At 39.1% G+C, this 25,421-nt stretch overlaps 1 long non-coding RNA gene across 2 annotated transcripts in view; it reads left to right on the top strand.

Moving 5' to 3' along the window:
- LOC118169262 overlaps positions 1–25,421 on the top strand; it is a 409,250-nt gene that overhangs the window by 255,982 nt on the left and 127,847 nt on the right. For both annotated transcript variants that reach the window (XR_004751988.1, XR_004751987.1), the window contains exon 4: positions 16,706–16,842. This is a non-coding gene — a long non-coding RNA (uncharacterized LOC118169262). The remainder of the gene's footprint in view (positions 1–16,705; positions 16,843–25,421) is intronic.

Raw genomic sequence — 25,421 nt, 5'->3', positions numbered from 1 at the left:
TCTCTCTGGTAATAATGCACTGAGAAGATGTCTAATTACAGGGCAGTTAATGCAGATCATATCTTATTGTTAGTTCAAATCAACTGTATTTCTTTGATGCAGGTAATTATCAGAAACCCCTGTGCTTTACCTTCTACATCACTTCTTGTGCTAAGTCACAGAAAGAAGCTGGCAGGAAGAATTCAGCGGAAACCCCTCAGAGTCTGCCAAATTTGGGGTTTGGTTATGTTAATGAGTAATTTTCTGGCATGAAAAATGAAGTGAGAATTTATTGTGGTAAGAGATGAGGAGAAGATAAGAAGGATACCTATTTGTCACCACAGTACCTTAGGAATACATCTTAAAAATCCACGTTCATTGAACATTCACAGACTCTCAGTTCAATCTCAGAAAGAAGATCTGCCAAAACCTCAGCTGAAGTTGCACTTATTCACATCAGTCAACCATCTGCTCTTGTGTTTCAGGAACTGAATTTGATTTTCAGGGATCTGGAATTCAGCCAGCTTTTGCATTACTTTAAATTTGATACTGAAGGAACTCAAATAATCCTTTTTTCTCTCTTCAAGGTCCCCTCTCAGTTTCCTCACTCACATCCCCTTCCTCTCCCTTCTCCTTCCAACAGCTACTTTTCTGGTCAGCGGGGTTGCTTTCTCCTCCCTCCAGTTAGAAGGCTGGTGGCCGGGGACGTGCCACGCAATTACTATGCAAATAAGCACACAGCATGCAGCGCCCCATTAGAGGTGATGGACAATCAGCCCCTAGGGATTCGGTAGCAACTTGGCAGTCAGCATTGCACCATCTCGTTGTCTTGTTTCTGATGTTTGGCTTGTGTAGATGTGGTGAATGCTACTGAATGGTATCAGCTGCATGTGTGAGAGAGTAACTGCTCCTCTTGCACTGCATTATCTAAAGCTGCATGTGGGCATTCGGAGTGCAGCCTGGCTCACTCTGAAGAAGGAAAAATAACTGCAGAATGCTCAAGTGTGGTCCGTTTTGCTCAGCTGTGTTTAGAATTAGCAGGTACCTCTAAGCCATTGAAACTGATTTATGTATGTGTGTGCGAACTTTATTTTACAGAATAGAAAGTTTCATGATTCTTGATTCTGCTCTGTATAGAAGTATCCCAAGATTCACTGCAAGCTCACTGAACTGAGCAACAAATAAAAGTGAGAGAAACTACATTCTTAGGGGTTTGGCCAAGAAGCTTTAATGTAATTTTACAAAAGAACAGTGATGATTTTGAGAGTTCTTCCCTTTCCACTGACATTAAATTAAGACCTTTGGAAGGTAAAAGCAAAGCTGGGAGAAGTGAGTTTCAAGGCACTGAGGGGTATACAATTAAAGATATAAGATCTGGGAAATGTAAGTTTTTTTTTTTTATTTATTGTTTTCCTTTTTTCCAGGCTATTTCCCACATCCCCAGTGAGTGCCACACTTCTCAGGTGAGATATCATTCTCCCATAGCTTGTCCAAAAATTCCCTCCTGGCCCCAAGGAACCAACTGTAAGGCTGTAAGGAAAAATTGCAGATAGATTCTCATTACTACTGATCAAGCTTAAGTTAGTGGAATATAGAATGGAACTGGAAACCACTGAGAACTGGGATTTCTAGACCAACTTGGTTGCCTTTGCCTTTAATATGAAATAAATAAATAAATAAATCAGTTAGGGAACTTGTTCCTCATTCTGTATTAAATCTTCAGTTACTTTAACCAAGAAATGCCCAGAAGAATGGAAATAGTAACAGGAGATTCCCAAGTTGTGGAAACCTTTAATTGTCGTAGGCTTAAAATCTGAGGAAAAGTTCTGTTAAGTTTTTAATTTCTCCAAATACACATGCTTAACCTAATTATACATTATTTTGTTTTTGAAGACTATTTTCTTTGATCCAATTTCTGAAGAGTGTCTTTAACTGCTTGTGATCTAATTATATGGCATTAATTACAAATTGTTCTGCTAACAGCTAAATGTTCTGTCCTTAAATCGTACCTTTCACCTGCTTTTCCTAAGTATGATCTCAAATTACCTATTTTCTTTTTTTTTTTTTTTTTTTTTTGCCTACATGCCGTTATTTAGAGGTGCAGTGGTTGGTTGCTTGCTGCTTTCATTTTAAATCCAAATCCTTACTGAGAATGATTTTATTTGTAATGCAGCAGTGGGGACACCTGCTCTTGACATGTGAGAATGCTCTGATGACATAACCAGCTACCAATAATAGAAACTGCACTCTGGGCCTTCATTGTAAGCCATGTGATGCTTCCACCGCACTGCCAAGTCAAACATGGTAATTCCACACACGGAGAAATTACTGTTCTCCAGAGAGGGAGCAAGTGAGCAAGTCAGAAAGATTCCTGGTTTTGAGTGCTGAGTGACTTGTGAATATCCTGATGTATCACAGTCAGCTCTAGCGTGAGGTGTTTCTTCTGTATTGATGCTCTGCTCCTAGACTAATGGGAAGAGTTTTAATGTGTTCTTTGTTTAAAACAAAGTGTGGCATGTTTTGAAAGGACTAAAAGTGCAAAAATTAAGGGAAAGCCTTTACAAAAGAAATAGTTTCAGCCTGTTATTGACATACTTTGTTTGGGCATTACTTTATTTTAATCCAATTCTTAAACCCTGTCATATTGAGTCTGTTGTGTTACACAGTGCCCATGACTGCAATTATTATCCCTCTGAAAAATTCTGTGCCAAACTGACCCCTGCAGGGCCCACAGTCATTTCACGGTCTGCACTGTGAGTGAACAGGTGTGCAGAGTATTACATTTCTCTAGGGAACGATGCTTTGCTGTCCTGGAATCTGCATTCAGGCACCCTCATGTACTGGTTTGTTATCTCCTGCTAACCTGATGCTGTTAGTGTCTGTGTCACCCCTGTACATCTATGCCCTGTTTGGAGATAGTCCATGGTAAAGCTGTGAAGCAGATCTTTGATTTTCCCCTTTTTTGCTTTGATGTTATTTTTGTTTCCATTAGGACCAGTCTGATTTCTGGAGATCTTCATTAAGATCAAACATACAGTTTCTCTCCTTGAATAGCAACTGTGAAAATAATCTTCCAAGCTGCCATCATGGCTTGTCACAAGTTATGAGTTATATTGTCTGAGTTATATTTGGTTTACAAGGTGCGTAAATCACAATAGAATTTGTCCTGCTGTCTGGCATATCAGCACTCTGGCAGATCTGTTCTTTTCATAAAAAGATCAGAGTTACTATGTCATTTTCTGCAAGAATGATTTTCTCACCTAGATGTTATAGTTTCACAACTAACTGCATTTCCAGTTTTTTGGAAGCTGTACAACATCCTGCACACTCTTGATTTACATACCAGGTGTCAGATATGGAAAGTTTCTGCACTCCACAGCAGGGAAAATGAGAGAAAGGAGTTTACAAATGTATCAAGATGGAAGGAGGCTGAGAAAATGATTATTTGAAAAGATCCCCAAGTTCTTTTTCTCACTTCTACTATTTGCAAATTTGCTCATTTTAAGTAATTTGTTATTCAGAATTGCTCAGCAATGTTCCAGGCGAGTAAAAGCCTCCGGCCTGTACCTAAATGACAGTCACCCCGTGTTGTTGCTGGTTGTTGCTCCTAGCACTGTGTTTCCATGGCAATTCGCTTGGGCGCAGACTGGCCAAGTGTGCCTAACAAAGAGCAGGGACACTCTGATCAATTCTCTATGCTTTCCACACACTGTGGTGAATTCAAAACATTTTTCCCTCTGAAAAGAAGAAAGCTGACAGGCTTACATAAGTTTTAGGGGGGTTGTGCAGAAGTCAGCTGCTGGACCAAAAAACAAGTTTACTTTCCTCAAGGAATGAATGCTGGTATACACCTCAAGCTTGTGCCCGTTGCTGTCAGTTTCAGATAATTAGATATTGTTCACACAGACATAAATATTTGCAGGGCAAGGAAACAAAGAATCAAAAATAACTTTGACTCACCAGATTGTTTTTGTTCAGTTTTGCCACCATTCATCTAGCTGTAAACATTGTCATTCTCTAAAGTACACCTTCACCGAGGCGAATAATGTAACGCTGAGAAACATTAAAAAGCAGTAAGAAGGAATTTAGGAGGTTCTCGTGCTCTTTTTTGTTAGCAAAGAAAACTGCTGATCAAGAAGTTTAATGTTTCTGTTTTATATCTGCCAGTGGATTTCAGGTGGTACCTTTCTGTTTTCTCTTCATCATCTCTTGCTATATGTGAAGCCTTATTCTGTGCTTTGCAATTCACCTTTTTTCAAGCTGGTATCCTTCTAAACCCAGTAACAATAGGAAATTAAGCTAACTTCTCAACAGCTACAGTTCAATTCCACCTGTCATTGGAGCTGATAGCACAGGGGTAGCTGTCATGGGATGCCACTCTGCCAGGCTACCGCAGGAAGCTCTAGGAAATCCAAACAAAACATTATAACAATGACATCAAGGGACAAAGAGCATCCTTGTCCCATGCATCATTCCACAGAGTAACTTTGTACTTAGCCACTTAGTAAAATGTCACTTAGTAATACACTTTCAGAAATAAAGATTTGAAGCCATTTATGAGTCCATTTATTAGTTTCAGGTGCTTACAACATCAGTGTTAATTATGAAGAACAATAATCTTCTTAGGGTATTTTATATGATTTTTAAATGACTGGAGTACATATGCTGACAAATGGTAACTGTGAATTCTCAGACCCATCAGTATTAGGAAATAACTAGATTTGTTTCTGTCTACCTGGGGATTTTTGCTTTTGAATGAAGTGGGATAAAGACATTCTCACCACAGCTGGTAAAAACAGCTCTAGCAACCTGCGTATACCATGTTTGAATTTGCTCTAAAAGGGGAAGGATGGGTGATTAATTTGCTATTTCTGTTAGTGTATTTTCAAAAATGTAAGTAAAATACAGTGTTACATGTTGAAGCTAAGTTCCAGCTTTTAAGTGCTTTCAGCACTAGTGGTGTAACTATAGTAGCTTTTTGTTCTCTGAGATGTCATCTATAAAGTATCAGTACAAAACTGCATGAAATTTGGTTGGCTGAAATAAGTAGGTGTAAATAGGACCAAGCTTTAATTACAGCCAATGCCTCACATGGTTTCTTTTAATGTGAAAGAAAAAATCTTTTTACAAGAACACAGCTATTAGAACAGTTTCTAGAAGGATCCAACACAAGTTATTTTGGGCTGTCTTTGATACAAGGGAGTGGAATATTGAAGGATGGCAGCTAGCCGGGTAAACTACACAAGAAGTTTGCAAAAACATGCTCAGGTCAAAACAGAAGTCACTGGGAAGTAGGAGCGCACCAAGGGAAGAAAGAGATATTGTTGAGACATAAGTCAAAGGGCTCTGAAGATAAATTAATTTTGTAAATTAAAACTTCAGCATCATACAGAAAGCCTGTTCCTGATGGTCACAATATTGCACTGCAATATCAGTTAACTGTTGCTAGTTTTTGTGAGTAGGTAGGTCTTTATTTCTAGAGTATTCCATGGCACAGAACTGTCATGGTTTTGCTAATAGTTTTGATTGAGTTGGATTGTTAGCTTCTTGATGTTACTTTATCATAACTTCACAAAAATTCTTTGATCGTATGACTTCTACCCTGGAGATAAATAACATGTCACCTAATTTTGGAGTTCTTTTATATTATTTTGTATTATTTTTTCATTTCATTGAGACTCAATTGCACCTTGCTATGAAATATAGGGAGCTTTATCAACTTCCTCTATGTGAGAGGTTTTTTTTGTAAGTTACCTGCTCCAGTTTGAAATTAGCAATAGTTTTCAAAGTGAAAATTCATACCAGAGATATAAATTAACATGTTATTAGTGTAATAAAATAAAGAAGCTGTAACGCCAGTTATTTTGATATTGTAAAAACCTATCTGAACTAGGATTGGTTTGAAATATAGCACTGGTTTGTGGAGTGGTACATCTGGAATGATTTCCTTGAAGTCAGAGTTGAACAGACCAGCATAGAATGTCCTGGGCATGGAAGTGTATTCTAGCTCCTTAATGCCAGAAAAGCCCATCTTAGCCCATCTCAGCACCACCCCCCTGATCTCTCATGCATAGAGCTGTACCAAAAAGAAAGGGGCAGGCCAGGTTTTTCCCAGTGGCTGAACAAGCTTCAACTGCTCAAACAGCCCTTTAAGGCCAGGAGCAAGCCGGCCCTCATAATGTTGCCCATAGGTTCAGCTATTTATGAGGGGGTTTCTCAGCTTCTGGTCAAGGTGGGAAACAACATTTGAAGCTTCTTTACTAGACTTTTGATGGTGACAGCTTACCTTAAGATGAGAAATTAGCATGTAGCCCATTGTGGATAGCGATGATGCCTTTCTATTTGTTCGTTACGTTCGGAAGCTGCATTTAACAAGATCTGTGGACTCATTCAATTTGTAACAAAATAAGTTCAGCTCCCAATTACCCAGCACACTGCTTGTTTTTATTTAACTACATCATTTTCCATTGTGCTGCAGGGTATATTTTCCAAATTATGTCACTACCAGTTACTCTCTTGAGTCTGACTGATGTTAAATCACTGACCTGAGATGCAAAGTCAAATACAAAAAAAACAAAATAACATTTGGTTCATCACTGCTGGACTCAAAACAGATATCTAAGACTGTTCCATTAGTACTGAGCCCAGAGGGTTTCAGGGAGATGTAGGATTATGCTGGATATTAGGTAGAACTACAAAAAGCTTAATGAGTAGTTTTCCTGTTTGGTTGATTTTGTCACAGCTCAGCTAGAATTCTTTTGAAAACTTGAATCTTTACTTTGTAAGTGCCTAATATCATTAAGTACTTTGCAGAGGAACATAAAGAACACTGGATTTTTTTCCTCTTTTTTTTTTTTTCTCTTCCCCTGGAGGCATACAGTTTTTTTGCCGACTGTAGGGAAGATGAAATACATGAGTAACTACAGCAAAGCATGCACCTAGTGATGCATAAGGGCTTCAGATGTGCTTGTTGCTTGACTTGTAATGCAAGAAGAGAGATGCATCTTGCTGCCTTACCCCCTTTCCTTTACTGCAAAACAACAAAACACTACTGAGTTTAATTTTATACCTAGGTTATGATGAGTTGAAAATATCCTGACTGAAAGCCACACTGTTACTAGAAATATTAAGACAACTCTAAGCAGACTTTGCTGCTGCATAGATCAGAAAGGAAATTTCACTTACTGTGTAAAAGTCTGAAGTGTTTGATGTATTACGAGGTGTTTGGCCACTGCAGGAGACAAGCTTCTGGATTTGATAGACAAAAGAAAAAACAGTGAGACAGTCACTGTATTTGTGCTGTGTAATGGGTTGTTGCGTAAGAAGAACTCATTTGTTTACCAGAGAATGCCATAGATTAGGAACTCCACATTTTGCTGACTCTCATTGAATTCTCAAAGCAGCACATACATGCAAGGTAAAGAGCTAAGTAGCACGGATCCCCATGAATCCCTTATAACTTTTCAAACCAGAATTTCAGACAATGACCAAATGAATGAAAATCACTTAACAAAGAGATACTATTATCAGTGACCAGTTTTGTCAGTTCATTGTGGGATAGGAGCAGCATAAAGCTTGAAGATGCCAGGAGGCATGGCATGACTGGATAAGCTCCCATGGCAGAGAATAGAGATAAAAAAGCTGTATGTTTTCAATTTGGAGGGTAAGGGCTATGTGGTTTACAAGGGGAAGGGGAGATCAAAGAAGAGTATGTCAGGTGGCCCCAGAGGGACTTTTAAATTATAGCAGGGACTGGAGTAATTTGTGAGATGCTTTTAATTTCCTGTGCTACTAGTAGAAGAGAGTTTTAGAATTTTGCATGCCAGAATTGCTGGAGAAGTAGCTAATAGTTATTTTGCAGAAAAGAGAAGCTAGATGAGTGGCTAATTTTCAGAGGATTTCTTTGAGCTGATGCATGGAACTACTTTGGTTGAGCTTTGTGAAGATATATTTCATGTGTACATGCAAAGTGCTTCAGGATTCTTCAGGATGAAAAGCTATCTATATAAATGCAAGATATTAATGAATGTGCTTCATGCATTTAATTTCTGAGAATGCATACAATTCACAACAAATTAGTTTGTTACAGTTCTTCATGCATTTCTTTAGGATTTCTCCTCCAGACTTAAGAATAATGCAGTTGAATTTTATATGTTTTGTTGAAGGATAGATGAAAATGAAATCAGTTTTCACTTTCATCAACTTCTAAATACATATTTAGATTTTTTTTTTAGTTGTGTATATGTATCTAAAAAATGTGAAGCTATCATAAACTATATAAAGACTGCTTTAAACTATTATAACCATTTGCCTTAACAATAATAAAGCAGCGTTATACATTCTGTTAAAGTTTTCTTGCAGTCAGTTTGTTGAAGCATTAAACTAGCTGTTGATGGAGATACCACCCTCCCTGTTTGTGTGTAAGTTTTCATTTTATTTTTTGTAGTTGTTTTTGTTTGTTTTAATTTTGTTTTGTTTTGTTGGTAATTCAGATTTAGTTCATTGAAAATTTAAAAACTGCTTGGGAGAACATTAAAAAACGGTAGGATTGTTTGCTCTTCCATTTTATGTTTAGGAACTAGATGTGAGAAGATCAGATGTGCTGTTTCTCAAGTCATGGAAGAATGGAAATTATACTTTTAAATCATTTAATGCATAAAAAGATTTATTTTATAAATAAATAAAATGCCAATGCAATTTATTACTTCATTTTTCTTAAGAAACAGATATATTTAAGATGATTTTATGTAACGAATAAAATTTCAAAATTCTTCTCTTATTTTAAGCAGTTTCCAATTCCCACACTATCGTGGTTGATATGTATCAACTTTTTAAAAATTATCATCTAGTATTGATGTGTGAGCTTCATATGTACTTTGCAACGTAATAAAACAAAGAATTAAAATGTATTTTCCAACATAATAATAGTAAGAATAAAACTAAATAAACATAAAGTAGTCATATATAACTGCTAAAATAAATACATATGTTAGGAATGCTTCAGTGCAGCAAAAAGGAATACTAAATTTTATCACCCAAAAAGTAGTGAACTTTCTTTGGACAAATGACTGAAACGTACAAATAGAAATCAAATTATAATTGGTTATTTCAATTAAAGGTTTTCCTGTGAATTTAATTACAGTTAAAAGCAGTGAATTATGTTGCTTCCATTTCAGACACTGCTGTAAATATCAGTCTAGGGCTGATCTGGTTTCACATAGGAAAATTGTCAACATTGTTTACCTGACATTAGAGAAAATAGGGGAAAGCACTTAAGCTTGTCATATTTCAGTAGAAAATATTTTGGTAGAGCAGCAGATACAGAATTATTGACATGAATTTACCTTTAAAATTTTCATTTTGAAAGCAAGATCATTATGAAATCACCTGCAGTCTTGGAAATGTACAGCTTGTACTGTTTATGTAAATACCGGGCAAGAAAAAATGTCAGCTCTCTAGGCGTACTGTCAAGAACGCGCAATCTAGTGCTCTGAAGAGAAGAGCTGCTAGGAGAATCGATGCAAATGTAGTTTCTTTTCTCAGTAGAAAGCTCCTGACCAGGGTTCAGCCTAAGTTCAAAGATTTCGTTGCGTTAAAATACAATATGGTTACACTATGCTATGCTTCGAGGTTATGGATTCATCACCTTAGGCAGAAGATGCGTAACCGCTTGGCTGACAGACGTACGGTCTTGGCGGCTTGGCTTTATCTGGCTTTCATGAGTGTTGTGTTTCCCTATTCAGGACTGAGCCTAAGCAGTCTGGTTTATGGCATCTCTACCTTCTTATTTCACTTCTGTGTCTTTTTTGGAAATAGGTAAGGCATTAAATCCATATAAAGAGAAATGTTTTTTTAGCTATATATGAAAATGTACCCAGATTGGAATACTACATCTTAAATTATTCTGATCCAGACAGATTCTCTTTGATATCGTAAGTCCATCAACATGTTACGGTGTGTACTATGTTGTGTTTTCTTAGCTTAAATGCTCAAACAGCCATTCCTCTGGCAACTGAAATAAATACTCAGAAAGGTGATGTGGTAATTCCTGCTCAGAGAGGATCTTTGCATCACCTTTCTTAAAGACTGTATTTCTGTACACCTCAGTCATTGAAGGGCTCATAAAAATTGGTCTGAAAAATGTGAGCAGGAGTCTTCATTCATGCTGGGAAAATGTTGCACATTTCTGAAAACTAATGTATAATTTTAATGTTTGATATGACATTGTGTGATTGAACTACATCTCTTCTGGATAGTATATTTGACTGTATAATTACTGATGAGGCAACAATACATATCTAATTGTCATTACAAACAAAGAGTAAGCAGCAAACATAATGCTCTCATGTTCCAAGGGAGCCCTGGGTGAAGAAATGTTTAATCCTTTAATGTTGGAAGTGTTAATAACCAGATAAGAAAATCTCCCTAGAGGTAGTGTAAATGCTTCCTCAAGGAAAAAATCCTTGAATGAAGGGGTGAAGCTCTTTGTGGACTGTTGGTCTGAAAATGCACAAGGTCTGTTGTATTCCAAATGTTGCACATTTATTCAGAGCTTTGTGCAGTTTGGTGGCAAATCCTTGTCCAAGGCTCTGTGCACAGAGGTGCTGGTGAGTCAGCTGGGCTGGATTGCGTGCTCCTTGCAGCTTCTTTCACCATTTTCACTGCAGTGTTGAGGCATTAAAAAAATATAAAATATTAAATTAGAAGAATGCAAATAAATTTGGATCTAAAAATTGGCAAAATTAAATAACTCAGCTTTTCAACATTTATTATTTTGTAAGTAGTTTGCTGTTACTGAAAAAAAAAAATTGAAAAACAAACAAACAAACACAAGCAAACAAAACCAACCAACCAAACAAAAACTTGACCATAAAAGCTACTGAGGTGAATTGAAAATGGTAACAGAGTTAGGATGGAGTGAAAATGATTGTTAGAGGTAAATGGTGCCCATTATGACTTGTTTCAACAGAGGCGGTTTTCATACAAGTTTCATGAAGATTTTTCTGAGCAAAATAATTGGTATTTAAACATTTCAATGCAAAGGGTTCCTCTCAAGATTTTGGTAAATAAGAGGTATCAGTGTATCATTTAAGGAAGTTAAAATTATTCTTTAATTAATTTTTAATTTAATAATTTTCCATCCAAAATTAATAGCGGTCACAAGTAAGGGAAAAGTAGCCCTATCTAGAAACTGTCTAATTTGAAATGTAGGATCCCAACAGGTTCAAATCAGTGAAGTAACAGAACTGTAAGTATAAATGGAAGGAAGCATCGTAGTACATGTTGGCATTACATACCACCCAAATGAAAGGAGTGTTTATTCAACAAAGCAACAGCAACAACAGTAATTATTAATAATTGCCTTGCATTTTAGAGCAAGACTAATGGATTGTAATGGAGTGATTAAAAAGTGTCTGTGAGACTGTTCAGAAGAGGCAGAGGAAACCCTGGATTTGTGCATTTTGACAAGTTTGCATTTTGGATAGTTGTGTCAAGATATGACTGAAACTTGAAAAACTCCTTTGGAACTGTGGTAGTTGTGGTGTTTGATGTTTTGTTCTATGTTTGTACTAGAACAAGATAATTAATGTGAAAATGGAATTGTGTGTGTGTTTGTAAAATCAAAATTACAGTTTAGTCTAAGCAAAGTGATGGCATTTTTATTTAATTTTCTACAGTTGTTGCTGCATCTGTTTTCAGTTATTTGATGAGAAATGCTAAATGTGTCTTTCAGTGTTTATTTGCCCTGTACTTGATTCCAGGATTATTTTAGCACAAGAGTGAACTGAAACTTCTACCAATAAGATTCTACCAAACCTGGTGTCTAAAATGCCAATAATTTATTATTATTATTATTAATTATTATTACTATTATTTTAAATGCTAATCTTTATTCATCATCTGTGCCTATATTTTTGTATTATGTCTATCATTTTATTAGCCAAAAAAATCCCCCAAAGTAATATGTTTGTTCCAAAACTGCTTCTTAAAAAGAGTTTTCTTTCCAGCTTTTTTCATTATTGAAATGTTTAAAATTAACTCTTAAATATTTATCTTAAACATAAACCTGCTGTAGATCTGGCACTTCTGAAACATGCTCCAGTTTTCTAAGTCCCATGAAGGACTGTAATTTGTAACCTCTCTGACAAACTTGATAGTTAGTGTTGCGATTCTTTAAGCTTATTGTTTCAGATCAAACTGATTACTGGTGGAAAACCGTATTTTTATGTCAGGAAAGGTTGCTCTTATTTCTCTTTATTTACTACCTTAATTATTACATTATTCACCAGATTCTTGGCCTGACTAGAAACGAACTTTTTACCCAAAATAAATATGAATACTTACCTAGAGGCTCAGCATTTTGCCTGACTGAAAACAACATATTTGTGTCATGCCAGGTCTGGCAAGGAAGCCAGATTCACAGAATCACAGAATCACAGAATTTTCTAGGTTGGAAGAGACCTCAAGATCATCAAGTCCAACCTCTGACCTAACACTAACAATCCCCACTAAACCATATCCCTAAGCTCTACATCTAAACGTCTTTTAAAGACCTCCAGGGATGGTGACTCCACCACTTCCCTGGGCAGCCCGTTCCAATGTCTAACAACCCTTTTGGTAAAGAAGTTCTTCCTAACATCCAACCTAAAACTCCCCTGGTGCAACTTTAGCCCATTCCCCCTCGTCCTGTCACCAGGCACGTGGGAGAACAGACCAACCCCCACCTCGCTACAGCCTCCCTTCAGGTACCTGTAGAGAGCGATAAGGTCACCCCTGAGCCTCCTTTTCTCCAGGCTGAACAATCCCAGCTCCTTCAGCCGCTCCTCGTAGGACTTGTTCTCCAGGCCCCTCACCAGCTTCGTTGCCCTTCTTTGGACCCGCTCAAGCACCTAGATGTCCTCCTTGTAGCGAGGGGCCCAAAACTGAACACAGTACTCGAGGTGCGGCCTCACCAGAGCCGAGTACAGGGGGACGATCACCTCCCTAGCCCTGCTGGCCACACTGTTTCTTATACAGGCCAGGATGCTGTTGGCCTTCTTGGCCACCTGAGCACACTGCTGGCTCATATTCAGCCAACTGTCAACCATCACTCCCAGGTCCTTCTCTGCCTGGCATCTCTCCAACCACTCATCTCCCAGCCTGTAGCTCTGCTTGGGGTTATTGCACCCCAGGTGCAGGACCCGGCACTTGGCCTTGTTAAACTTCATGCAGTTGACCTCAGCCCATCGGTCCAGCCTCTCCAGATCCTCCTGCAGAGCCTTCCTACCCTCGAGCAGATCGACAGACGTACCTAACTGGGTGTCATCTGCAAACTTACTGAGGGTGCACTCAATGCCCTCATCCAGATCATCAATGAAGATATTGAAGAGGACCGGCCCCAGCACCGAGCCCTGGGGAACGCCACTAGTGACCGGCCTCCAACTGGATTTGACTCCATTTACTACGACTCTTTGGGCCCGACTATCCAGCCAGTTTCTAACCCAACGAAGCGTGCGCCAGTCCAAGCCAAGAGCAGCCAGTTTCTTGAGGAGAATGCTGTGGGAAACGGTGTCAAAAGCCTTACTGAAGTCAAGGTAGACCACATCCACAGCCTTTCCCTCATCCACCCAGCACGTCACTTTGTCATAGAAGGAGATCAGGTTCGTCAAGCAGGACCTGCCCTTCATAAACCCATGCTGACTGGGCCTGATCGCCTGCTTTCCCTGCAAGTGCTGCGTGATGACTCTCGAGATAATCTGCTCCATGAGCTTCCCTGGCACTGAGGTCAAACTGACAGGCCTGTATTTTCCCAGGTCAGTCCTCCGGCCCTTCTTGTAGATGGGCGTCACATTTGCTAGCCGCCAGTCAACTGGGACCTCCCCCGATAGCCAGGACTGTTGATAAATGATGGTAAGCAGCTTGGCCAGCACCTCTGCCAGTTCTCTCAGTACCCTTGGGTGGATCCCATCCGGCCCCATCGACTTGTGCACATCCAAGTGCCGTACCAGGTCACCAACCATTTCTTCATGGACAGTGAGGGCCACATCTCTCTCCCCATCCCCTTCCACCAATTCAGGGTACTGGGTATCCAGAGAACAACCAGTATTGCCGCTGAAGACTGAGGCGAAGAAGGCATTAAGCACCTCCACCTTTTCCTCATCTCTTGTAACTAAGTTCCCCCCGCATCCAGTAAAGGATGGAGATTCTCCTTAGTCCTCCTTTTTGTGTTGATGTATTTATAGAAACGTTTTTTGTTATCTTTAACGGCAGTAGCCAGATTGAGCTCCAGATGAGCTTTGGCTTTTCTAATTTTGTCCCTGCATAGCCTCGCGATATCCTTATAGTCCTCCCTAGTGGCCTGCCCACTTTTCCAAAGATTATAAACCCTCTTTTTTCTTCTAAGCTCAAGCCACAATTCTCTGTTCAGCCAGGCTGGTCTTCTTCCCCGCCGGCTTGTCTTTGGGCACGTGGGGACAGACCGTTCCTGCGCCATTAAGATTTCCCTCTTGAAGAGCGCCCAGCCTTCCTGGACTCCTCTGCCCTTCAGAACCGCCTCCCAAGGGACTCTACCAACCAGTGTCCTCAGCAGCACAAAGTCAGCTCTCCGAAAGTCCAGTACAGTGGTTTTACTGGTTCCCTTCCTGGCCTCGTCAAGAATAGTGAACTCCACCATTTCGTGGTCACTCTGCCCAAGACAGCTCCCGACAATCACATCCTCCACCAGTCCTTCTCTGTTTGTGAAGAGAAGGTCTAGCGGGGCACCACCCCTGGTAGGCTCACTAACCAGCTGTGTCAGGAAGCTATCTTCCACGCTCTCCAGAAACCTCCTAGACTGCTTTCTCTGGGCTGTGTTGTGCTTCCAGGATATGTCAGGGAAGTTGAAGTCCCCCACGAGAACCAGCGCTGACGATTTCGCAACTTCTGCCAGCTGCCTGTAGAACTCCTCATCCGTCTCCTCATCCTGGTTCGGCGGTCTGTAACAGACCCCGACCAGGACGCTAGCCTTGTTGGCCCTGCCGATCCTAACCCAAAGGGACTCGACTTTGTCATGCCCAGCCTCGAGTTCTACAACATCGAAAGACTCTCTAATATAGAGAGCCACTCCACCACCCCTTCTGTGCTGCCTGTCCCTTCTGAAGAGTTTATAGCCAGTCATTGCAGCACTCCAGTCATGAGAATGGTCCCACCACGTCTCCATGATGGCAACCAAGTCATAGCCTGCCTGCTGCACGATGGCTTCCAGCTACTCCTGTTTGTTACCCATGCTGCGTGCATTGGTGTAGATGCACTTCAGCTGGGCCACTGCCTTATCCCCCGGCCTTGCTATTGTTCCCCCTGGCACAGCTCCAACAATCCTTGCTTCAGCCCCATTCCCCTTCTTACCTAGTTTAAAGCCCTCTCAATGAGCCCTGCCAGCTCCTGGCCCAGGATCCGTTTTCCCCTAAAAGATAGGGACACGTCTGTGGCCATCAGGCCGGGTGTCGAGTAAAGTGCCCCATGGTCGAAAAACCCAAGATTTCTGTGTTGGCACCAGCCCCTGAGCCACGTGTTTAACAGGTGGGCTTTTCGTGTCCTCTCTGTACCCCTCCCTGCCACCGTAGGGATGGACGTAAGATTAGACATTCCCACCTCCCCCTGCCCCTAGATATTAATTTCTATGCCTCTGTTCATTGCCTTTTCATTTGCATTGGTACAACAGCTTTGGAAAATAAACTGCAAGTCAGTTACAAGGATCCTGGTTTATTTATTTTTTACTAATTAAGGAAGAGGCAAAAAACCCAATACTCTACCAAAAAAAAAAAAAAAAAGAGAGAGAGAGAGTCTGACCTTAAATAAGGATCATTTCAACCTTGTAATACAAGCAGCACTGTAATGCAAACAGCAGTGTAGGTCCAACAGAGGAGGCAGGTGCAGGGCTCCGCTGGTAAGATCACAATGGGCATTTTTGGTGTCTGTTTGCTTCACTTCCAAATTGGTGCATTGTCAAAATGCTGATTGCGAAGGGAATTGAAGCTTCATGCATATATAATTATGAATTTTATAAAAGCACAAGGACTCAGAGTAAACAAACATAGGTATAAGGACAACAGAAGTAGTTCTTGATACAGAAATGAAGGAAAGGGAGTACTGCTGGAGTGGCTGAAACCTGTACTAAGGCTTGTTTAGATGAGTCAGGGACATAAGAAGACATTTTTCTGCATTACCTTTCCAAATTTTTTTAATCTTGATGTTTAAAACTGCAAAATATAATGTTTGTTAGGAAAAACAGTTTTTTTTTCCAAAATGTTGATCTCCAGCATGAATCTAAAGTCACATGATAGTAGCTGAGACTAAAAAAAAAAAAAAAAAAACAAAGAAAAAGAAAATATTAATTGAAGAGTAATTAAAAACATATTTTTGTTTTATTAATTGCACTTTACAGATGTCCATGCAGAAAACAAACTGTGAGGACTTTTTATTGTTGTTAGTGTGGTTCACCTCATCTGAATTTGTAGCATCAATAGCATCAAAAAGTGGGTGCACCTTATTTTACATGACTCTATTACATGTTAATTGCAATTTTGGCTAAAATTAATCCAGTTGGAATGGCAGTGGTTATTGAATCTGATTTTCTATTTTTGGTAGAAGGCATAATTCAGCTCAAAGAAGGTTAACAAATGGAAGATTTATTTTAAACTTTGTAAACAAAAAATGGCTGGATCAGTTTTGTTGGCAAGCTTTACATAAGCCTTTTTGTTTCATTCAGGTCCTGGTACAATGTCAGCTTAGGCTTGTGTAAGAGCAATATGACAGAAGGCTTAGAGCAAACACCTCCTGGTTTGAAAGTATGAGATGCCAAAGTTCCACTTCTGGCTTGGCTGCAAGCGTCCTACGTGACCTTGGGTAAGTCACTTACCTTCTCATTGTCTTAGCAGCAATCTCCCTATTTCACAGGACATCTCTAAATAAATAAGAGGGAGATCAGAATATAATTACATATGTAGAATTGTCTTTGATAATGAGTTAGTAGTGTGGATTGTTGTCACTGACCATTAATTGTAAAAATGCTTTATTTAGCTTTCACTGTTTTGGAGGTTATTTTATGCTGTCATCGTACTCCCTGTATTGTTTTCCTCAAATGCCTCTCTCACAGGGATATCTTTAATAGACAAATAGTCGCTTGCCTGGAACACATGCTGTCCACCTTGACTTTGTACCCAGCTCAGACAGATGATCTCTTGCTCCTGCTTGAGGAAAAGACAAGATTTGTGTGGTGGCAGCTAGTTGTGTCAGGGAGTTATCCCCATGCCCACACTCGTGCCTTCCTTTGCATATATACTGTGCCTCATTTGTTAAGTGCCTATTAATTCATAGGCACCTAGTTTTCTGCCTGTAACATTGCTTTAGTACATGTCCACATGGTGTACTGTAGTGCTGTGCGCAACCCTGTGCCCACAGGAAGCAGCAGTATGGTTCCTTGTAGAGGTACTTGGACAAGTATGAATCCAGCAGCACTCTACCTGCATAAGCATGATGCTGTAAAAGCTAATGTACAGCTGTTTGTTTAAAGCTCTGAGTATAGCTGTCATGTCTTCATTGAGTAGGATGAGATTAGGAGGGGCAAGGAAGGATTGGTATGCAAGTGAATGATGCCTGGTAGCTAGGAATTGTTTCCTGATGACACCTTCTCTTTCTCCAGTTTCATTCAAATGAGGTGGTTTGCAATATTAATGTACCTTCATGTGTTTGGCTGGTCTTGTGCTGTGCAGACAGTCCATCAGCATAGTGCCTTCTGCAGCAGTTCACTGCTGTGTGACCTGGCACTGACATCTGTAAGCTGTCCTCCTGGCACCCTTCTCTAAACCAGAGTTCTACTGATTCCTAGTGTAATTATGAAATAAGAACAGTGTCATCACTAAGCTGCAGTCAAGTACTAGAGAACAAGTCAGATCAGAGGTAGTCATCTCTGGTACTACTGTAGTTAGATAGTTGCCTACTAGCTATTACTTTACTTCAACAACAGTCTCTGCAAAGTTGGAGACTAGGAGACTTGATTGCACAGACAGGCTGAAAGAATACCATGGAGTTAACCAGAGCAATTCAGGGAAACAGCAGACAAAAATCTGGATTTCACAACCTTAAATTCTTTCTGAACAATTAGCTGGAAACAATGCAGAAAAGCTCTCTGTACTTGGGAGGAGACCTTGTATTTTTCAAGTGACCCTTATTATAGATGAGTTAAGTTTTTAATGTGAGTCCATCTTTTTTGCGGCGTTGTCATCATCATCTTTCAAAAGCTGATAGAAACAAATTTCCAGCTCCAAGTATAACATGAATTTTCTTGAAATATGTTGTAATAGTCACTGAAAACAGATGTCTGTCAATGATGCATCTGTGTTGAGAAGATTACTGAAAAAAAAAAAGGGAGGGGGGGGGCAATTGATCCATATGGGTAGTGGTGTGCTGTCTTTAGCAAGTTACAGAGATCTTTCAGCCTGAAATCTAAGCCTTCTCAATGTATAAGGTATGTGTGATCCATTAAAAGAATGAACTGAGAAAAATAAGTCTACAGTAATAGGCTTGTATTTTGTATGGAGCATCCATAGTCTCAGCTGTTCCTGGCTTTGATGGGTGACCAAATGTGAGGGCAATTGGAGTCATTTGGGTGATGTGGTTTAAATGCTGTTGTAAAATATCCACCTGCAGTTTCCAAAGAAATAGAAGCAAGGAGAGAAATGTGAACAAATAATTTAGAATCAGAAACGATTTAGAATTTAGTTGAAGTAGAATTAGTGAACTGAAGCTGTCATTCTCGTGTATTGTTATAAATAATAATTTATTAATAAACACCTGTAACTTTATAAATAATTTTAATAAATTAATAAATAGTAAATAAATAAAATATTATTATAATTATTATTATGGCAGCTATTCTCCAAGGAATGGAGAAGATTACAGGAGTGGACATATTTTGGGGTATGTGCACATTGATTTATGATCAACTGAGCACAGTAATGGGTTTGATGCATCAGAAGACATCATGCAGTTTGCTCTGTCTATCAAGAATCAGCATGGATGCTTCTGCTGCAAAGCATAAAAGTAGAGCATAAAGTGTTAATGAGGATGGTTTTGTTCTGTGTTTGTCAGTTATAACAATCTCTGTGCAAATAGTGTGTTGGTCTTCTTTGCCCATTTAGATTTTTAATTTAATTTTATTTTTTTCAAGTTTGGTTGAAGTAAACCATCTGGACTTTTGGGTGCTATTCAGCCTGCAGAAATTTTTGCACATGTACTGTATTATAGCTGGTATTAATTTTCAAGAGGGAAATTTATAGGCTTTGTATTGGATGCTTGTAAACCTGTACCACATCTGCAGGTGTGGCCATTATATCTATTAGCTCAATTCTGTTTTCAGGTTTCTCTGGGGATGAGAGATCCACAAACTGCAATAACATATAACGTTGTATTGAAATTAATGGTTTCTACATCGTAGTGATTCCCATTTTCTAGTCCCCAGGCTCTGGTTCCTCTGCAAGCAAAATCTTTCACAGATATAAGCATCCGTTCATTGACAAACTTAAGAATGTGCTTAATTTTAAACATATGAATAGTTCCCCAGATATGTCATAAAAAGGGCACCAATAGAAGAACTTCATGTTTCATACAGTATTTAGCAAATATAGACAAAGAACACAGGTGTACTGGAAGTCACTTTTTTTTTTTTTTTTTTTTTTTCTAAAGCATCGTTTCTGGTTCATGGTGTTATTATAAGCAGCAGTATAAGAATGAATGCATGTACACAATGGGAATGGGATCAGCCTTAAAGTTTATAACCTTTGTAGGGAAATGAGAGCCACAAGGGCTTTTTAAAGGACTGCCTCACGCTATTGTGCATGACTGTATTTCATCATTTGATTATCATAAGTATATGTTAAGATAGGTAATGCAGTAGCTGGAGAAAGTTGTGGCAGCAAAAATACAGATTCACTAAAATACCTGCATTTTACACTATTTAACAGCGACTTATATATGCTCTGTAATGAAGACATTTGAAAGTCATAATTGTTAAATTGGAGGCTAACTTGAAATTTTTCAGAGTAGATCAAACTCTAAAAAGCCACAATGAAGTAAAGTTGGCAAAATCAAATATTTGCTCCAAAAAATCAAGGTACAATTGATTCCCTAACTTTAGAATAATTGCATAAAATAACTCCTAAAATACCTGAGAATATTTATGTTGATGCTAAAGTAAATGTAAATGTTACTGTAATGTCTCTGTATGCTTTAGAAAAAAATCTCCAACCCTGTTTTTCCTAAACTCCCTTTGGAAAAAATCCATCATCACTTTGTTTTGATCAGTTGTTTCAGGAAGAGGGATAAATAATGATATCAGCTGAAAGCCATCATACTACAATCTTTATAGTTTGCTCCTTTTTCACATAGCTGTAATTACATTTGAAATCTGAATTACCTCAGAGGACAAGTGACTCGAGAAAGATGAGAGCAATTGGGTTGTATACAACATATTTAAATTTGATACTTTTTTTTTTTTATGAAGTTGCATGTTCAGTTATATATCAAATTTACATATAAACTACATATTCTTTATAAATTAACATATGTTTGATTCAGGACAACTGTCTTTCTAAAATTTTCAGAATATGGTTTCTGTGTGAAAATGGATAATCTATGCTTTATGCTTCAATGGAACAGTTCTATAAGCAGGTGTCATGGGCGTTTGTCTATCTGAAGACATAATCAGGCATTCCCAGTCTGGAATGAGGTCTGCACTTCTTTCTGAGTTTGAAATACTCACTAAAGATCCCAATAAATTCACTAGAGGAAAAAATTACAAAAGGATTTGGAGAACAAGTGACAAAGTGTTCAGACAGCCAACATATAAGAAGGATAACAGTGTTTAGTTGATCATTTTCTTGCAGAGCAATTCAGAGATAACAGTTGATGGACTACTGAAACAGATTGGAAGAAAAAGTCAACAGTGGAGATTCCACAGCATTTTATCTCTGAGCATGAAATAAAACATTACTAGAAAAAATACAAACATCACTTATCCTAACCTTGTTGAACTAAACAGTTTCTTCTGGTAATGCTATTTCTGGCACCAGGAAAAATTTTAAGATGTCTGGTCAGACCTTTATTTGGTATAAAACTGGTGTTCAGTAGAATTCCACAGACTTTATTCTGAAGTTCTGTTTCCCGTTCTGTTTGTACACTTAGCTTCTGGTTACTAGCAGTGACATTTTTTTTTTTTTAATGATTTTTTAAAAGCTCTTACTTAGCTGAGGCATAAAAGGAAAACATTCATCTGTTAACAGTGTCACAAAGAACTGCATTTTCTCACCAAAGTAAAAGTAAAATAAACATACAGACTTGACAGGTTCTTTTCCTGTGTTCTTATCTACCATTGAGCATGGAATTAGTAAAACACATTTCTGAGCAAATCTAAAAGCTTTTCTAGCTCACATCACAAATATTTTTTATCAGGTCTGAATATAACCAACAAATGCATTCCACTGAACCCTACATATCTCAGGCGTTTGTGCTTTACACCAAATATGATATAATCATAAAAAATTCATAGCATAATTTTCACTCCTAAATTTTAGAGCAAAGCTTTGCAGAGATGATGGCACTTCATTCTGGGAGAGGAAAGCTAATACATAAGACTGAGATCATGAGTGGAGGCAGTAATATATATACATGAAAACTGGTAACATATAAATATTCCTGTTGAAAACTATTCAGAACATGAGAAATTTTCATGAATTCCTTAAGGGCTGGTCAACCTAGTCAGTTTATTTGTAGTCAAACACTGGAATAGATCATGCTACCAGGACATCTGCTGATTAAACTGAGCCATCTGCTTAAAAACTGATGGCACAATATAGAACACAGTGTTTATGATCTCTACAATTTCAGCACAACTAGTTTCTGATTTCTGTAAAAATGTAATTAGAGCAAGTGTGTTGCAGGTGCAAAGTCAAGCTTCCACCTTCTGTCCTTTCAGTACTCCTGATGGAGAAGGAAACAGAGCAGACGTGGCCCCTAACACCTAGGCCTATAGGCCCAGGATTTAAGCAGACAATGGTGAAGAAATAGGGCTGGGAAGAATGGCTCTCCTCCTCTGGCATGCAGCTCTGCAACCAGCTCTGCTGGGGGATATTTTGAAGAAAATAATGAAGCAGAGCTTACATGCAGTATTACACTTGAACAGGTGCTAGTTTTGTTTCTTCGACGGTCATAAACGAGGAATAAATAAATACTCAGCTGTTAACTTCACTGTAAGGAAATAGGTCTATGCTAAACTGACTTTTGCCTGGGTAAACAAACTTCACTTTAGCGTTGAACATGACCTGGTCCACACTACAATCATGAACTTGCAATGCATCTGCACCCAATACCATATAAACATGTGCAGGATTTTCTGCTCCACCTGGATCCATACAAGCTCATGGTTCTGGATGGGATTGGTCCCAGGGTACTTAAAGAGTTGGCTGACGTCATCACGGGACCTCTCTCAATTATTTTTCAACAGTCTTGGGAATCTGGAGAGGTCCCAGTAGACTGGAAGATGGCAAATGTTGTGCCAATTTTCAAGAAGGGCATGAAAGAAGACCCTGGCAATTACAGGCCTGTCAGTCTCACATCAGTGCCTGGTAAAATTGTGGAGAAGATGATCCTTGAAGTTACTGAAGCGCACCTGGGGGAAAAGGCAGTCATTGGTCCCAGCCAGCATGGGTTCGTGAGGGGTAGGTCCTGCCTAACAAATTTGATTTCCTTTTATGATAAGATCACCCGTCTAGTTGACCAAGGGAAACCAGCTGATGTGATCTTTTTGGACTTCAGCAAGGCTTTTGACGCGGTTTCCCATAAGATCCTATTGGACAAACTGTCCAGCATACAGCTTAACAAAATCATCATACAATGGGTGAGCAATTGGCTGACGGGCAGGGCTCAAAGGGTTGTGATAAATGGGGCCACATCAGGCTGGCGGAAGGTCTCTAGTGGGGTCCCTCAAGGCTCCATTTTAGAGCCAGTCCTTTTCAATGTTTTTATAAACAATTTGGATGTACGACTAGAAGGTGTTTTTATCAAATTTGCCGACAACACCAAACTTGGAGGAGCTGTAGACTCGGCTGAGGGTGGAAAGGCCTTGCAGAGAGATCTGGACAGGTTGGAGAGCTGGGCGATCACCAACCGCATCATATTTAACAAAAGCAAGTGCCGGGTCCTGCACCTGGGACGAGGCAACCCTGGCCGTACATACAGACTGGGCGACGAGACGCTGGAGTGCAGCCCTGCAGAGAGGGATCTGGGGGTCGTGGCTGACAGCAACTTGAAGGCTGAGGGGAGACTTCATCGCATTCTACAACTTCCTTGTGAGGGGAGTGGAGAGGTGGGCGCTGACCTATTCTCCGTAATCACCAGTGATAGGACCCGCAGGAATGATGTTAAGCTGAGGCAGGGGAGGATTAGGCTGGACATCAGGAAGAGGTTCTTCAGTGAGGGGTGGTCACACACTGGAACAGGCTCCCCAGTGAAGTAGTCACTGCACCAAGCCTGTCTGAATTTAAGAAGCGATTGGACTGTGCACTTAGTCACATGGTCTGAACTTTTGGGTAGACCGTGCGGTGCCAGGAGTTGGACTTGATGATCCTTATGGTTCCCTTCCAAGTTGGGATATTCTGTGATTCTATGATTCTGAGTAGTAATAAATTCCCTTTGAATGTGAATTATGGCTTATTAATTGTTTTGCCTTTTTAAAACTTGTTTTTCTTTTGTTTTTCCCTGTTTTAAACCACAATCTACTGTTAAGGGAAAAATGTGGACCACATATTAAATGTGATGCCAAAACTGTTCACTTGAAAAGTGAAATTACTTTTGTCTTATGCTTATTGTAATAGCACAAGGTTGGAATGCTCTAGGGGTTTTCACTGAGAACTATTTATCCAAATATTGTTGTTATTCACGTGGAAAATTCACATAGTTGGGATTCTGCTCTGTTCCTGAACTGTGTTTGTCCAAGGTGGATTGTGTGTGTCTCTGTGGGTGGCATGCTATAAATCTTAGGCCTACCTTTCTATTTTTTACACCTGTAGTGTAAACTAGATGAATCACAGACCTGTTCCATAATAAAACATACAAATGTCTCCCTTGAGAGTGATACTTAGGATAGGTGTTGCCAAAGTGCAGATTACTCTTCCAGAGCCTTCGCAGCATATCCTGATCACACCTTCAGGGAAAACTTCATTGGAAATGAAAGGTCTCTAGATAGCTGGGGGATTCCTTGTGCTTGGGGGATTCCTGTCTATTACTCTAAGGCATGTGACCGGACAAGCTTTTGATACTTCCACATCCTTGATAACTGGTCTCATTACTTGAGCAGACAAAGTTGCTAGAGAACGTAAAGACTTGTGTTGGCTTTCACACACAATATTTTGCTAGGACAAGAGATAAACTTCAATGCATCATTGTGTTAATACTTTTGTAGCACATGCAGCGCTATTTCAAAACACTCTTTAATACAGTTTCAGTCCACTTTATATCTAATTCTTTGTGTTTGGCAAGCTGAATTAGAGGTCATTCCAAAGATTTCAGCATAACTTAGAGGACAGACATTTTACTAGGCACATAATCTAAGCTATATAAGATTACACATTCTTCTGCTATTAAGATGGTTCTTAGCTTTTTTAATGATTTTTTTAATATATTCAAAACAAATCATGTGCTATTCTTTCCAAACGTTTACAAGTAGGAGGTCTGTCTTTAATACTTCTATATCACCTTGTATATCTGCAAATTTTTCTTTTCTGTGTGTATGCAATTGCTTAATAAGATCTTTCTACTCAGATGGCAAAATCGTTTAAATGTTTAGGCTTTTACTTAAAGGCACAAATAGCCCTACTGGGTGCAAACACACTAAGAAAATGCCAAACATAATTGAGTGATTTCTACTGAAATTATGTTTTTAAGGTAGGCTGGAATAATTTCTAATTACAGTTGTGAATGTTTTTTTCTCAGCTTTCAAAAATATCAGTGTAATCTCCAATTTTTGATCATTGGTATTTTTCACCTTATTGTTTGGCACTGAAACAGTGACTGTTGTTTCTCTTAGATACAGGGGGAACATATCTTTCTGGAGAGTTTTATTTTATTTCTTTCCACTTGCAAACTGCTTTAACTCTTTTGCCTTAGGACATTTTTTTTAAAAAAAAAAAAAAAAGAAAAAAAAAGAAAAAAAAAAAAGAAAAAAAAGCTTTGCACAGTCCAGATGTTCCAGACTTCAGAGTTCCAAAATCCCATGGAGAATCCCAAGCTTTTAAAGAAGCGCCAATGTGGGCGAGGCTAAAGTATATCTAATAGGGGGCTCAGTCTTCAAATGCTAGCCAAGCAGCTGGCATTTAGGCTGACATTGATCAAAAGATAGTACCTCTGATTATATGAAGTCTGCCAAGATGAAA

This window comes from Oxyura jamaicensis, chromosome 6 (assembly GCF_011077185.1).
Source record: "Oxyura jamaicensis isolate SHBP4307 breed ruddy duck chromosome 6, BPBGC_Ojam_1.0, whole genome shotgun sequence".
NCBI classification, from domain to species: Eukaryota; Metazoa; Chordata; class Aves; order Anseriformes; family Anatidae; genus Oxyura; species Oxyura jamaicensis.
Note: the sequence above shows the minus strand (reverse complement) of the source record. Positions and strands in the feature narration are given on the sequence as shown.